We start from the raw sequence: 14,203 nt of genomic DNA, 5'->3' as shown, positions 1-14,203 counted from the left end.
CTTTACGAAATTTACATTAACGCGCTTGTGATATTCCTAATTAAAATATGGGTAAACAGAAACTATAATGTTGATCGTATTCAGACATAAGAATGAAAATACCTAATGGGACATATATATTTCGAAAATGCGCTTCTATGCTGAATAAGATAAATAACAATATAATAGTTTGAAAACTTTTTAAGCAAAACAATTATATCATACTGTAAACTGAAAGGCGAGAATAAAACATGTCAGAAAGATGTTCAATTGCGAGATTTCTGTCATTGGACTCTGCAACTATGTACTGTACCAAAATAAAAATTATTCATGACGTTACTATATTAGTTATTTTCATGATTGTCAGTGAAAGACAGTAGTATATAATCAGATTAACTAATAAAGAATAAAATGACGCACGTATGTGGCACGAATTATTTCACAGAGGACTACAATAAGAGGATCGAATGGGTTAAGGCCATGTTTTTTAAACGTTGATTCCTTTGTAACGTGAGAAAGTATAAAATTTTGTAGTTAGTAAACTTCGTGCAATCCTATAAATTTACTTTTCGTTTATGTTAGAACTGGTTATTGATAAAGATGAATGGAAATGCAAGACATTTGTAAGGATTATAAATGAAGTTTTACAAATAATTTAAAATATATCAGATACCTGGTACTTTGTGCCAGCTCTAACTTATCTCTATTGATTAAAGCGGCACAAACTTTCTTGGTTACCCAATATTTATTCATTTTTCATCTATTTTCTTTAAAATTTTTAAATTTTAGAAACATACAGTATTTTTAAACTATTTAGAACTAGTTTAATATATATATATTTATATATATATAATTTTAACGTTAACTTTTGTCCCACTCTTTTTTTTTTCTTTTTCTTAAATTTGCAGGAAGATATTTTGGATCCCGATCTCTATCACTACACATAATTCTTTTTTAATAAATTATATATTTGGCAGAAACAAAAACATAAAACAAGTTTAAATTTATTAATCAAATATACAGGTTGTTTCATAATAAGTAGAAAATATTTCAAGGATAAATTTAGCACCTAAGAACAATGAAAAGGAGTTCATATGAACACGTGTCCTGTTTGACTTTACTTACGAGATATAGCAAGTTTTGTGTTCTATTATTTCGCATCTGCAATACTTCTTCGGAGACGTCTTGCTAGCGATGTGGTGACCCTTTCAAATATTGAAACCTTAACCTTTCGGCAAGTGTTTAGTATATAGTGGGCTTCAAGTAACCCCATAAATAAAAATCCAATGGTTACATGCACTGAAATGCAAGAAAGGCATGTTGAGCATGTGAAGGTATTTAGATACGAAATGATAGAACGTAAAACTTGTTATATCTTGTACACTAAACAAAATCAAATAGAACATTTGCTGACATCAACTTTCTTTTTATTGCTTTTAGATGCCGAATTACTCGACGTATCGTATAAATAAATGTAAATTTCATGTTGGACACGATAAAAGCAATCTAGAATTTTAAGGGAAAAGTACGTCTTCTATATTTTATAAAAAATGAGAAGAGGGAAATGCAAATTGATGATGAGATTCTTTAATTGAAACTCTAACTCTTAGTGAAGGTATAATAAAAAGGTACTAAACCGCGGCATGTAGTATGAAGATAGATACATAAGAGCTGCCAACCGAAAAGGTTTGAAAAGACCCCATCTTAAGATAAAAAAATTCTAATTAGGGTGTACTCTATTCTAGAATTTAGAAAGAGAAGCTTTTGACGATTTGGAAAGAGATCTCCTCTATCTAATGCCTACTGTCTGTACTTCCTTATGTTAAAAAATATTGCATTATTTTAATTGCTCGAGAGGCTTCAAAATTTAATAAAAACTAAGAAAAGAATTTGTTTACGCATGAAGAATATCGTTTTTACTATTTTTATAAAGATAACGCTTACTCCTTAAATTTAGGTAGTAGAAAAACTTAACGAATTTTATTTTAATTAATATTTGCTATGAAACACGTATGATTCGAATGAAATAATAGATTTATAATAAGATAACTAGAACACGACATAAGCATCATTTCCTAACACTTAGTATATATAATAGAATAAAAAAAATATATATACATTAATATAAACAATGCTATCGTATAATAATAATAAGAAACATTAAACATTTATCTATGTCTATAAAATTTAATTTTTAATAGAAATAGAAATTATTTTTTCAAGCATATCATACTCCTCAACTTTATTTCTTTTGCTTAATAATTTTACTTTTTTTACTTTACTTTTCAGAGACGTGGCATTAAATTCATTGTGTGTTAATTTTTTATATCTCCTTTCTCACAATGAGTTAGATTTCTCACATAATATACGAGAAATGTAAAATCTGCTGCATAAAATTAATTATTTTTATCATAATTGTAATTCTTGAACCACACGAACTGATTATCCTCATAATTTAAGTAATTATTGGCTAGAAACGAAAGAAAATTTCCCTTGAATTTTAATATAAATACCTAAAAGCATAGGTTAAGCAGGATTAAATCGTTTTCAGATATCTGAAGAATCTTCCTTGTGCGTGTAATTAACTCACATTCCAATTATTTGGCTTGTGGAATTTCAGCTACGCGTTCCTCACTAATCTTCCTAATTTTGAAGTTTTTACAGAATCTCATTGCATTACAATATTTAAATAAAAGGATTTCTTTATCATCTAATGTTTTGCCAAAGGTCGCGGATATACAAAAGAAAAGGTGTAGAGTTTTTCTTGAAGTAATTACTTCAACATTAAACATATTCTATACTTTTATATCTAATTTTAATGAAAATATTATGTTTTTATGAAAAGAAATACAAACATTTTGAACAAATTTTAATTTATTCTGAAATGTTTTACAGGCATTTTATATTCTATATTGACAAAATTCACACACCATAAAATGTCTATATTTTCATTCAGAACTAAATTACGAACATGTTAATAAAAGATCATTTTATCTGTTTCAATGAATATCATACTTGAAACAACAAATTTAATTATAATGTAGTCACCTTATTATGTAAATTTCATTAATTCTATACACCGATAAAATAGTCAAAATTAATTTGATTATCGATCTTTTAAATAATGAATATAATTGTGAAGTATTAAATTTATTAAATAATGTATGCCTAAATTATTTAAGCTTATTTATCTTCTATTTCTTTATTGCAGAATATTCAATAAAATCAAGTCTATCGAAATCAAAATGCAAATGTTCATAGTTCCGTGGAATATTATTTTCCTTAAATTTTTTAAACTCTAATTGTAATTATGACGTAAACTCAGTTACAATGTAACTTTCTTTTAGAAAGCGCAACGATCGAAGCTAAAGTAAAATATGCAAGTTACTAGCTTAATGCTGGTTCAATTTCGCTTTAGACGATCCCTTGAAAGTTTATGTTAGGAGAATCCCTTAATCGATAATCTAATGCGATTTGCCAACATCAGCTATAATATATTGTACTTCGCATGTGTACATTATCCAGCAGGGATACTAGATTCCACATAGTAATCTCGAAGCAAAATGTTTGTCCTGACATGTATTGTCTACCCCTATTATAAAGCTGCATATCAAGTAGATCAATTTCTTCCAACCTAGTTGATGCTTTAACCCCTATGAAACTAGTAGCATATTGTATCTCAAGCAAACTTTTAGGGAAAAGACTGATTTTTATTATTTTTCTAGCATCACTGAGACCTATTGATACATAAGGATCTCATTATGAATGAAGAGTATATTGAAAGATCAATCGAAAGATAAATCATATTTTCTATTCTTTTACAGGAAACTAATTTTGAGATTCGCTGCATTTTCTATCAATTTCATCTTACTAAATTTGTCTTTATAGTTGGTTTTGGGACTAAACATGTATTTTTCATCCCTTCCAAAATTTTGAAAATATCCTTCAAAATATTACGTATCGAAGATATTAGAATATTACTTGTTTTAATGAAATCATAAGTAGCTTTTTTGGCTTTAAAAGATCTTTTTAATTTGGATATGTAGGTATTATAGTTGGCATCATTATATTATTACATCCTTTGTTTAAAAAATCTGTCTCGAAAAGGTTGTATTCGTATAGCGACTAAATTATTTTTTGTTCATTCTGTTTGGAAAAAGAAAAAGAAAAACCACTGCTTTTCAAACAAAACAGCGAAACGCGCCATCTTCTAAACCCGGCACTCTGTTGATGAAAGGTTTTACTTTTGTGACTTTCATCAACTAGAAAATATGGAACATGATCGTCTATTTTCAAGATTCTTGTAGTATTTCCTGCGCATAGATCTTTATCATCTCCTTTACATAGGAAATTCTATACAATGAAATATGAATCGGAAAATAATAATTAATAATATAATTAATATAAATAAATAATATCGGAAAATATGAATATCAACGGAAATCGTTCAACCTTTGCAAAATTTTCCAAACTTACTTAAGAGTGACTATTCGTTTAACATACAAGTAGTGCTATTTTTAATTTAATAGTATAGTTTCAAATCGTTAAAGTTGGTGTAAAATATGGTAAATGACATTTTATGTGATATTGTGAAGATTTAATTAATAAATTAGTAATTAATTAATATGAAGAAATTAATAGATAGTATAATGAATAAGAAATAATTGTATAAGGCTACTTGTATAACAATGTTGGTTATGATTAATTTATTTGTATATTTGATTGTGGATTACTAAAAGTAATTAAATTCAGTTTGTATTAGCATAGTAATCGAGTGATTGTAAGTTGGCGTATTCATGCAGTTACGATACAAGTAAAACAGATTGAGTTGAAAATTCAAAAAATGGTGACAGCTAAATTTATATAAATTTGCATTATAGAATAATTTACAATATTCTATATTAATTTAAATGAAACGTTTTCTTTTCATTAGAAATATTCCTATACATACATACCTACATTTCCAAACAAAATTGTTGGCAATCTAGCTCTAGTCATCATACAAAATTCTTCGTAATTCAGTAGAGAAAGTGTTCTCTATTGAATTCTTTTGTAAAATATAACTATCGATTCTAAAGTTTAAGTACATTGCAAATCATAAATTTTAAAGATAGTTGTAATAAAGAAAAAAAAAAAAAAAAAATAAAATACACATGAAGGGCAGTTTTCAGTGGAACAAAAGTATTAACACACTTGGAAAATTTGTTATTACGTGTATTATACCTAATATTTTCAACGTTGTTAAATCTGATATGTTGCAGGATGTTCTTCCATTCAAACTGATCGTCATTTTTTAAAGTCACTGAGAATATTTCACAAAAACGTGAATAATGGGAAATAAAATAAAAGAAAGAATAATCGTTGAAAGAAAAATTGTATTAAACTTATATGAGCAAGGGAAATTTTGTTCGGAAATAGCAAAAATTATTAGCAGAAGTCGTTTTACCGTAAGAAGTGTGATTAAACGATTTCTTTGTAAAATAGATCCAACAAATGTCACATGTTGTGGGCGTCCTTGGAAGCTTAAAGACCGAGAAAAAAGGAAGATAGTCGATACATTTAAAAAAGAATCTAGAACTACATCCTTGCAAATAGCTACAATAGTAAACAGCGAATATAACACGAAAATGCGCTCCATAACGTTTCGAAGAACGCTGAAAACTGCTGGATATGAGAAAGGAAATTTAATATTTTTCAATGTGATGGGCGGGTTTTAGTTTGGCAAAAGCCGAATACTGAATTATATGAAGAAATCATCAAGAACGTATAAGCTCTTTTGGTGTAAGAGATTACCATGACCAAATATAATTATTTAAATATTTTAAAGCAAAAGCGGGGAAAAATGAAATTTAGGACAAGATCGTTATTTTCAACAGGGTAGTGATCCCAAACACTCAGTCCATATTGTTAGACAATGAATCGTTTTTAGTACACTGCATATGTTAATTAACAACTCTGCCACAATCCCCAGACCCAAATCTTACCGAGTGTTTTTTATTTGAATTGGAAAGACAGTTTAGAGCACATCATATTACTTCTAAGAAAGATTTGAAGAAGGTATTTCTTGAAGAATGGTAGAAAATAGGTCCAAAGACCAGAAAAAATTAGTATATCCAATATCTAATTAAATAAATAAAAGCTGTTGTAAAAACAATGGTTGCATACTAAGTATTAAATCAGACGTTATAATAAATTTATACTGCAAAATCGTAAGTGTGCCAATACTTTTGGTTGGCATTGTATGTATAAGCATTATATTAGGTTGTCCGGAAAGTGTCTTTCTTTTACAGACACGTCTTTTACAACGATGCATCCTTATACAAACATGAAACCTAATCTGTCGAACGTTGTGATTTTTATCTTGATAAAGCAAAATGGATCATACGTAATTCGGCAAAATAATATAAAACGAAAAATGTTGTGCACCTATTATTTCCTTACAAAACGAAAGAAACTTCTCGGACGACCTAATATTATCAATCTTATAAAATCAATCATTCTAATAAATTATAAATAGATGTTAATAAGTATATTAAGTTAGATATACAATTATTAATATTACATTCGTCAATACTACATTTCTATAAAGAATCAAATTATACAATTTAATATTTATAGTACTTTGACATTAAACAATTCATCAAATATGATTTTCTTCTTCTTCTTCTTATTTCTTTCAATAACATATATATGTGTACAGATTATTTTAATTAAAACTGAGAAAAAATCAACGGAAACAACCATAACTTGAGGCACTTGTTAGAATACGTCAGTCTACACTCTACACTCTACACCGTCTACCTTACCTGACATCTTCATGAATTGCTGTGCAGACATCTCCCTTTGGCGATCTCTTGACCGATATAAATGAATGTGCTCTATAAACGTGGAGTGAAAGACACTGATTGCCATGTTAACTTCCAGAAGCATTTTTTACTTTTATGCTTCTATGAAACTGAAATAAAATGAAATGTATTATTTATGCACCTCATGATGGTAATTATTTAATTATAAAGCAGATAATGACCCCTTTACGTTTAATTAGTTACGTATGACTTACGACACCTGAAATTATCAGATTACATGTATATTTTGTACGAAAGGAAATATTAATATTGATAATCAAGCTATCAAGGACTAAGCAGTGAGATGACGTACGAAAATAAAATTATCGAGGATGTGGATAAAATTATATCAGCAATTCGATAAAGTAATGAATAGGTACTTCATGAAACTAAGTAAATCAAAAACGTGCAAATACTTTTAATAATTTTTCAAAATTGGCTTGTCATATTTCTGTTTTACCGAATTTCGTAGAATTATAATGTTTTGCTGCAAAAATAAAGAATGACTCAAAGAATACGGAGTAAATCCTTGCAGTGTCCTTTCACAACTACAATGTACAAAACTAAAATTTATCGATATAGATTGACTGGAAGGCAATTGCAAATGAAAAATTCCATTAACGCAACATTCACTCGCGATGATTTAATTGCATCTAGAAAAATATAAATTATAGAACGAAATTAAAAGTATAATGTAGGTTTATATCAAAAGAAAACTTTTTAAATTATCCATACTTTCACGATTAACTTATTATCGATTGTAAAACACTAAACGTAACATAATGCTGCGTACGATAAATATGCGTAAAATTTCTCCTATTTCGAAAGTTTGAAACTACATAGACTAGAGTCAAAAGTTGGAAGAGACCTGTAAAATTGGAATAATACCTATTCCAAGGGACTCTAAGTTTCATGATAACTGATATCACCGGAAGAGCATGACACAGGCATGTGTTGAATGCGTATCGATGTCCTAACGCATCGCTCTGCTAACTTCCTATTCCTATCGACATTTTCCAAATTTTTACACAATCAATTCTGTAATAGTATCGTCTTATTGAAATGATAAACCTTCACATAATAATCGAAGTTTCATAGCACGTGCAATGTAATTCCATTTTTCGATTAATATTTGTTAAATATTTTAAAAAACGTTAACCAGAACAATATAAAATATTAGGTTTTAGCGTATGAGATTTCTATTTGCTTCAAATTTTTGACCTGTGTAGATTGTATCAAGCAACATAGTTTGTATGTAAGTATAGTTTACATAGAATTAAGTGTTGATTTATGCTTTTTCGTTTCATATATCTTCTTGAAATAGCAGATTCTACAAAATGCTCCTTGCAACGGTATAAATACGCACGAAAGTTGAGTCGTTTTCCCTTGTGAGATTAAACTCAATTGTATTATGATTAAAAATATAATAAGAATATTAGTTGATGTTAGTAACGTTACAAATTAAACTGCGGATTTTTATATTTTTTTGGAAAACTTGAACGTGCAAATATGTATATAATAAGCAAATGTATAATATGTTCGAAGTATAGTACTTGTTATAACATTTACTAGATAGAATAATTCTCCGTTATATATCCTATAACTATGCATTTGCTATGAAAACTACGAATGTAGTCTATTAATAATATTTTAAAAGAGGGTTTTATTAATGAATAAACTCTTCATCGATAGTTTCTAAACGTTTAAATAATTATATGAATTATATGAATTATATGAATTTAGTGACTTGAAAGATCGTCCTTTTATTTTGTAAATGTCCTTTAAAACATCTTCTTAATAAAGATCGAACGGCTCCAAAATATTTGAAAAGAAAAGAACCATGAGTTAGGAAATAAGTGCTAATTATTTTCAACAAATTTAAATGGAGGAATCGAACGTATAGAAATCAACTCTTTCTTAATATACTTAACTTTGAAAACTTAGAATTTAAAAAACTTAAAAGACAAAACTTTGTAAACTTAAAAAAAGGTAAGCAGATATACATCCATTATTATGATCTCGATAATTTTAAACTTTTAAAAAATTTGGTTTTTACTCCTATCAAAGTAGAATTGTTTTTCTTTGATAATAGTCAATTAACATCCATTCTCGAGCAAATTTACATACAATTTGCACGAACATGTCTATCAGTGTTCGAGGCCAGTATACATATATACTGCAAAATAGCGGATATGTCAATGGACTGAAAATGATATGCAAATATAAAGAATACGATCAATCACATACTCTGTGAAGTATTCCACGGATCTGTGCTGAACTCATCATCGGTCCCATGAAATCCAATATCGCGTGATAAAAAACTACACCAGAGGTTTAACATACGATACCACAGGTTTCCCACCTTTCGTTTCGTCTGTAATGTAAACCAATCCGAATACCATGGTGTTACTTTGAATAAAGAAATTGAATTTTTGACGGACATTTTGACGAGGGTACATCTTTACAAGCCTGACCGTGTTGAATTTGAATCTGCCACACTATTGTTGCTGGAAATAAAACGTGTTTCCGTCAGCCTTTAAAATTTGCATAAATTGATTCACGTCGACACAGAAAGTTAGAAAGTAGTTAGTTAGAAAGTTTCTATTTAGAGCGAATCTATTCAAGAAAACGTGATTCAAAAGTCTTTCAAAAAGAAATAAAAACGATACGTTTTTAACGGACTCTCTTATTTATTGGATGATCGCGATATTTCGTAAGATCGTGTAAAGTAATCGTATACTGAATACGTAGACTACAAGTTGAAAATATTTTTCAACTTAAAAAATTTTGTAGAAGTATGATTTAATAGATACGTAATGATATTAATTTTATAAAATTCAAGCTTATATGTAGAATGATAATATGTATCATATTGTATATGATGAATTTTTAAAAATCTTATTGGCTAGTATCCTTGACATTCTTCACAAATATTTGCAGATTAAGAAGAAATTATAATAAAAATATAAATTATATTTATAATAAATTATAAGAAATATTATAAGAAATTACAATAAATTATAATAAGAAATTATAATAAATTATAATAAAAGAAGAAATTAAATTTAAGTTACTTTTTATCTAAAATTTAATTTAAAATTGGCTGAAAATTATTTTACATGCAATTAATAAAGGACAGGTTCGATTCGATTTAAGATCATCTTCAGCTTATTTATTTTTCCACATTTTATATGTAATTAAGTATATGGAAATTTCTGCAAATTTGCACAAAATTCTGCACTTTTTTATATATAGGTACAATTAATGCATACTTTTTAAAACATATTCTTTAAGTTAAAAGATTCTTAGAATAAGAACAGTTCCTTGTATAATTATTGTAACATTAATTGTAATATAGGTGCAAATAAATAAAAGAATACGTCGTACAAAATGAAAGATATTATCAAAGGCAAAACGACAAGATTGATAAATATCGCTATGAATGTATTGTGAATATTAATTATACGTATTTAATAATAAAAATAAATGTAGTTATGTGCATATGTAAGTATTATAAATCATTAATTATAGTATTAAAATGTTCGATATAAAAGTAGAAACGCAGTGCGATTATATTTGCTATTATTATTGCAGTATTATAACATTTACATCACATTTCTGGAGAAATAATTTTAGAATATTATTACATTCTGGAAGAAACAGTGATTTATAATAATTGTAAACAATGTTTTGATGAAATATATATACTTCTGTTTCGTTTTCAACAGCATTTGTGTATCATAATGTGGGATGTTGAAGCAAGTACATAGACAATTAAAGATAAAAATCAATAAAATTCATCAAGTTTGGCCTGTAAATAAATACAAAGTAAATAAAATACAAAGTAGTTGTTTCATCGATTCAAATTTTAACAAGTTGTTGTAATATTCCATTTTATTTTAACTTTATGGAAGTTGGACGAAAACTTCTGCTATTTAAGAGCAGCGCAACAAGTATGGAGTATTATATTTTAAAGATAGCAGTTATAAGGATGTGAGTTATTCATTCATTCTAATAAAACCGCATACGTATATGTTTCTCGGAAATTTTCTGTACCTTTATTTGTACCCAAATATACAAGTTTGGAAATTAATAATATGTCAAGTTAAAGCAAATTACGCAACATTATTAAATTCCATATAATATAGGTAAATACATTCTATTATTGATTTACACAATACTATAATATTTCTGATGAAAATGTCTGCTACATTTATTGTGTACAAACTATGTTTATTGTCCTTTAACGTTTATAACTAATTAAAGTAATCACATTATTAAATAAATATTCCATATCTAAAGTAATTAAATTACTAAATAAATATATGTTCTATAAATGAATGTAAGTTTTAACTGAAAATGTAATACGTAGCTCGACATTAATTTTGCACATGCAATATGTGTAATATTTTTGCTCCTTTATATTCGTACATATTCTTCCATGCATTTCTGTTCAATTATACCAAAGAATGCTAATCTCGTGTAACAAAATATTGTTACCATTATATTACAGATGTTGAAACTAAATTTATCTAGCAAACTTATTCTCGAACGTTGTTAATTATACTTAAATGTATAACGTAACGTACACTCATAAATAAAAGATGTCTACTTACAAAAGGCTGATAAAATACAGACATAACGCCGACGATAATAGGGTACACTAAATATTTTTTAAACATTTCTGACAATTTAAATTTTCCTGGCAATTCAAAATAATTCCTCGATCAATAAAATGTAACAAAATAAAATGGAGAAAAATCATAAAATCCTTTCCCCAGCAAGATATCCCTTTTGGTCTACTAGAGCGTAGAGAGCATATCGTGATAATAAAATGCGCTTCATCGTTAAAATTGAACGACTTTATTGCGGTGAAACGACGCCAAAAATTTACGATACGAGAGGGAGCATCGTAAAGTGATCGTAGCACGTGATTATTAAAACATGGCATCGACTTTCGTAATAGACATTGATCAATACTTTACAATTAGGGTTGTCAGCATGTCTGCCTTATTTCCCACAACCTCCGTGCAGCTAATAACCCGATATCGAGTCGCTACAACCTGATTTCCTTCCTGCTTTCAAAGACGGAGTCCGTGTTTCAAGTTTCACGCAACAGCAAGGAATCGTGTACTCCCTTTTTTTTTTGGTTCAGTTTTCTTCTTTCTTTTCTTTCCTCTTCGTTGCTCGAACGTGAAATCAATTCATTAAAGCGGAAGAATTCTGATCGCGTGAAATGGACGTTAAATTTAAGACAGGAGAATAATAATGATTGATCAAAAGGCTATGGAACAGCAGGTTGTTGATCTGTCTTCACGGAATTTCATTAGATAGATTTACATCGCAACGAGCACGCTAATTGCTTCCCTTGATTGCCTTCCTCAAACGTGGCCATTTAAGCCGTACGGAATTAAATCTGTTTGCACTGGGACTTGGCCAGTTTTGACGAAGATGAATGCATCACTTGTAAATGGTCCTTTGCTGCGATCGACGTTTGCGTACGTTGAAATTCCTAGTGAGCTTTCTTCCAATTTTATTCCGTGAGTTTTATGGACGTTCCTCCGAAGAAGATATAACAGATAAAGAGAAATAAAGAATAGAGGAAACGAAGGACAATGGCCTTTCTGTCACACGCTCTACTGTGTACATATAAAAAGAAAAAGGCAGGAGATGAAAGAGCACACCTTTGTCCTTTGTATCGCTAATTTCTGTGTATTTATCATTTAATTCTGTTCTTTCGTGTATTTGCTACTTTTATCAGGTTATTAGCTTATAATTATAATAAATGGAGATCATATAGGAAAAATATAACAAATTTATTTTCGTTCTCCTGTTAATTTCTTGCTAATAATAATAAGTATATACGGAGTATACTATACTATACAAAAAATTTAAGGGGTGATTCCTGAAACTAAAATAAGACAGAAATCAAGGATAAGAAACTGCGTTCTCAACTTTGTTTTTTAGTTATTGACAATTAAATATTAGCCGAAATACCCCTGTGCACCTTCGGGACACCCGTGGATAGGACGGTCGCGGTGCATGTATGAAATTTGTATAAACATTGCTTATATGTACTATTATTTGTTAATTATTTATGGAGGCAAAGGATCAGAGGAAACATTAATCCTCTTTACTCGAAAATTTCATGAGGCAGTTTTTGATATTTTGTTATGGATCTTAACAAGTAAGCAGGTTTATTAGACATTAGTTTAATTTACGAGTTTTCTTACGAAATGTCGCGCGGGATGGTTTACGTCTTCAAATATCATAGTCTTCTTCTCTACGACTTCTACGAGGTAAGCTGTTGCCAATGTATCGTTCGATTTCAGGATCCTGTGCATGCCGTTGCTTAGGCTGACTTACTTTCGTTCGTGTAAAAAGGGTTGCTCGCGCACAGGGATATTTCGGCTAATTTTTAATTGCCAATACTTATTTTAGTTTTAAGAATCACCCTTTAAATTTTGTACACTTCTAGTCGAAAACCTTGTATACACGTATATACAATATATATAATATATATAATATATAACATAGTTGCAAAGAACAGTCGAATTATATTATATGAAAAAATGTCTTAAAAATTGTTAATAAACTCACAAAGTTTTATCGAAAGCAAAATTTCCGGCATAATCATAGTAATGCGATCAATTTGTTTGGAAGGCTCAATGCAAACGTTGGAATTTGTAAAAACAAAATCAAATAAAAAAAGAGCTTTAGTAATATAAAATAACCAAGTAACTATTGCAATTTTAAATTAATCTCCCAAGTATAAAATGGGAGAATTATATACACATATATTTTGTTTATATTAATATTTTATATAATGTTATTAATCTTTAATTATTAATTATAATAACTTCATATACTATTTTCGCCATTCTATATGTTCTGTATACTAAGATGTAATTTTTGCTATAACAATATAAATATTATCTATCTACATTATATAGAAATTAAAGGAATAGTAGAATTATTGTATTACAGCTTTAATGTTATCATTCATATTATAACACATTATTAATCTTTACAAATGAAAATAAATTAATCTCTAATATTTGATATAAATAAACATCACTGGCCAGTGTGCGCGTGGGATGAACCGTATCTAATTAATCTTTATTCTATGCTATACTTTCTCGTTTAATTGCTACATTAGTTACTTTCAATGTTTGCATCTTATTTGTAATCATTGATCATCATCACGTATTTTATTACATTACTACATTACACTACATTAATTTATAAATTGATTTACTTCTATTTCAATAAATAGGCTAGTAAAATGTACATATTACACGATATACTTGTACAATAAACATTTAATGGCCGTTTTCCGATAAACTCTTTACCAGAAAAATCACTACATACTCTGTTCA

General features: G+C 28.4%; 1 protein-coding gene across 6 annotated transcripts in view; it reads left to right on the top strand.

The window, feature by feature from the left end:
• Positions 1–14,203, top strand: part of LOC139995157 (adenosine receptor A1) — a 321,882-nt gene that overhangs the window by 285,702 nt on the left and 21,977 nt on the right. The window lies entirely within an intron of this gene.

This window comes from Bombus fervidus, chromosome 2 (genome assembly GCF_041682495.2).
Source record: "Bombus fervidus isolate BK054 chromosome 2, iyBomFerv1, whole genome shotgun sequence".
Taxonomy (NCBI): domain Eukaryota; kingdom Metazoa; phylum Arthropoda; class Insecta; order Hymenoptera; family Apidae; genus Bombus; species Bombus fervidus.
Note: the sequence above shows the minus strand (reverse complement) of the source record. Positions and strands in the feature narration are given on the sequence as shown.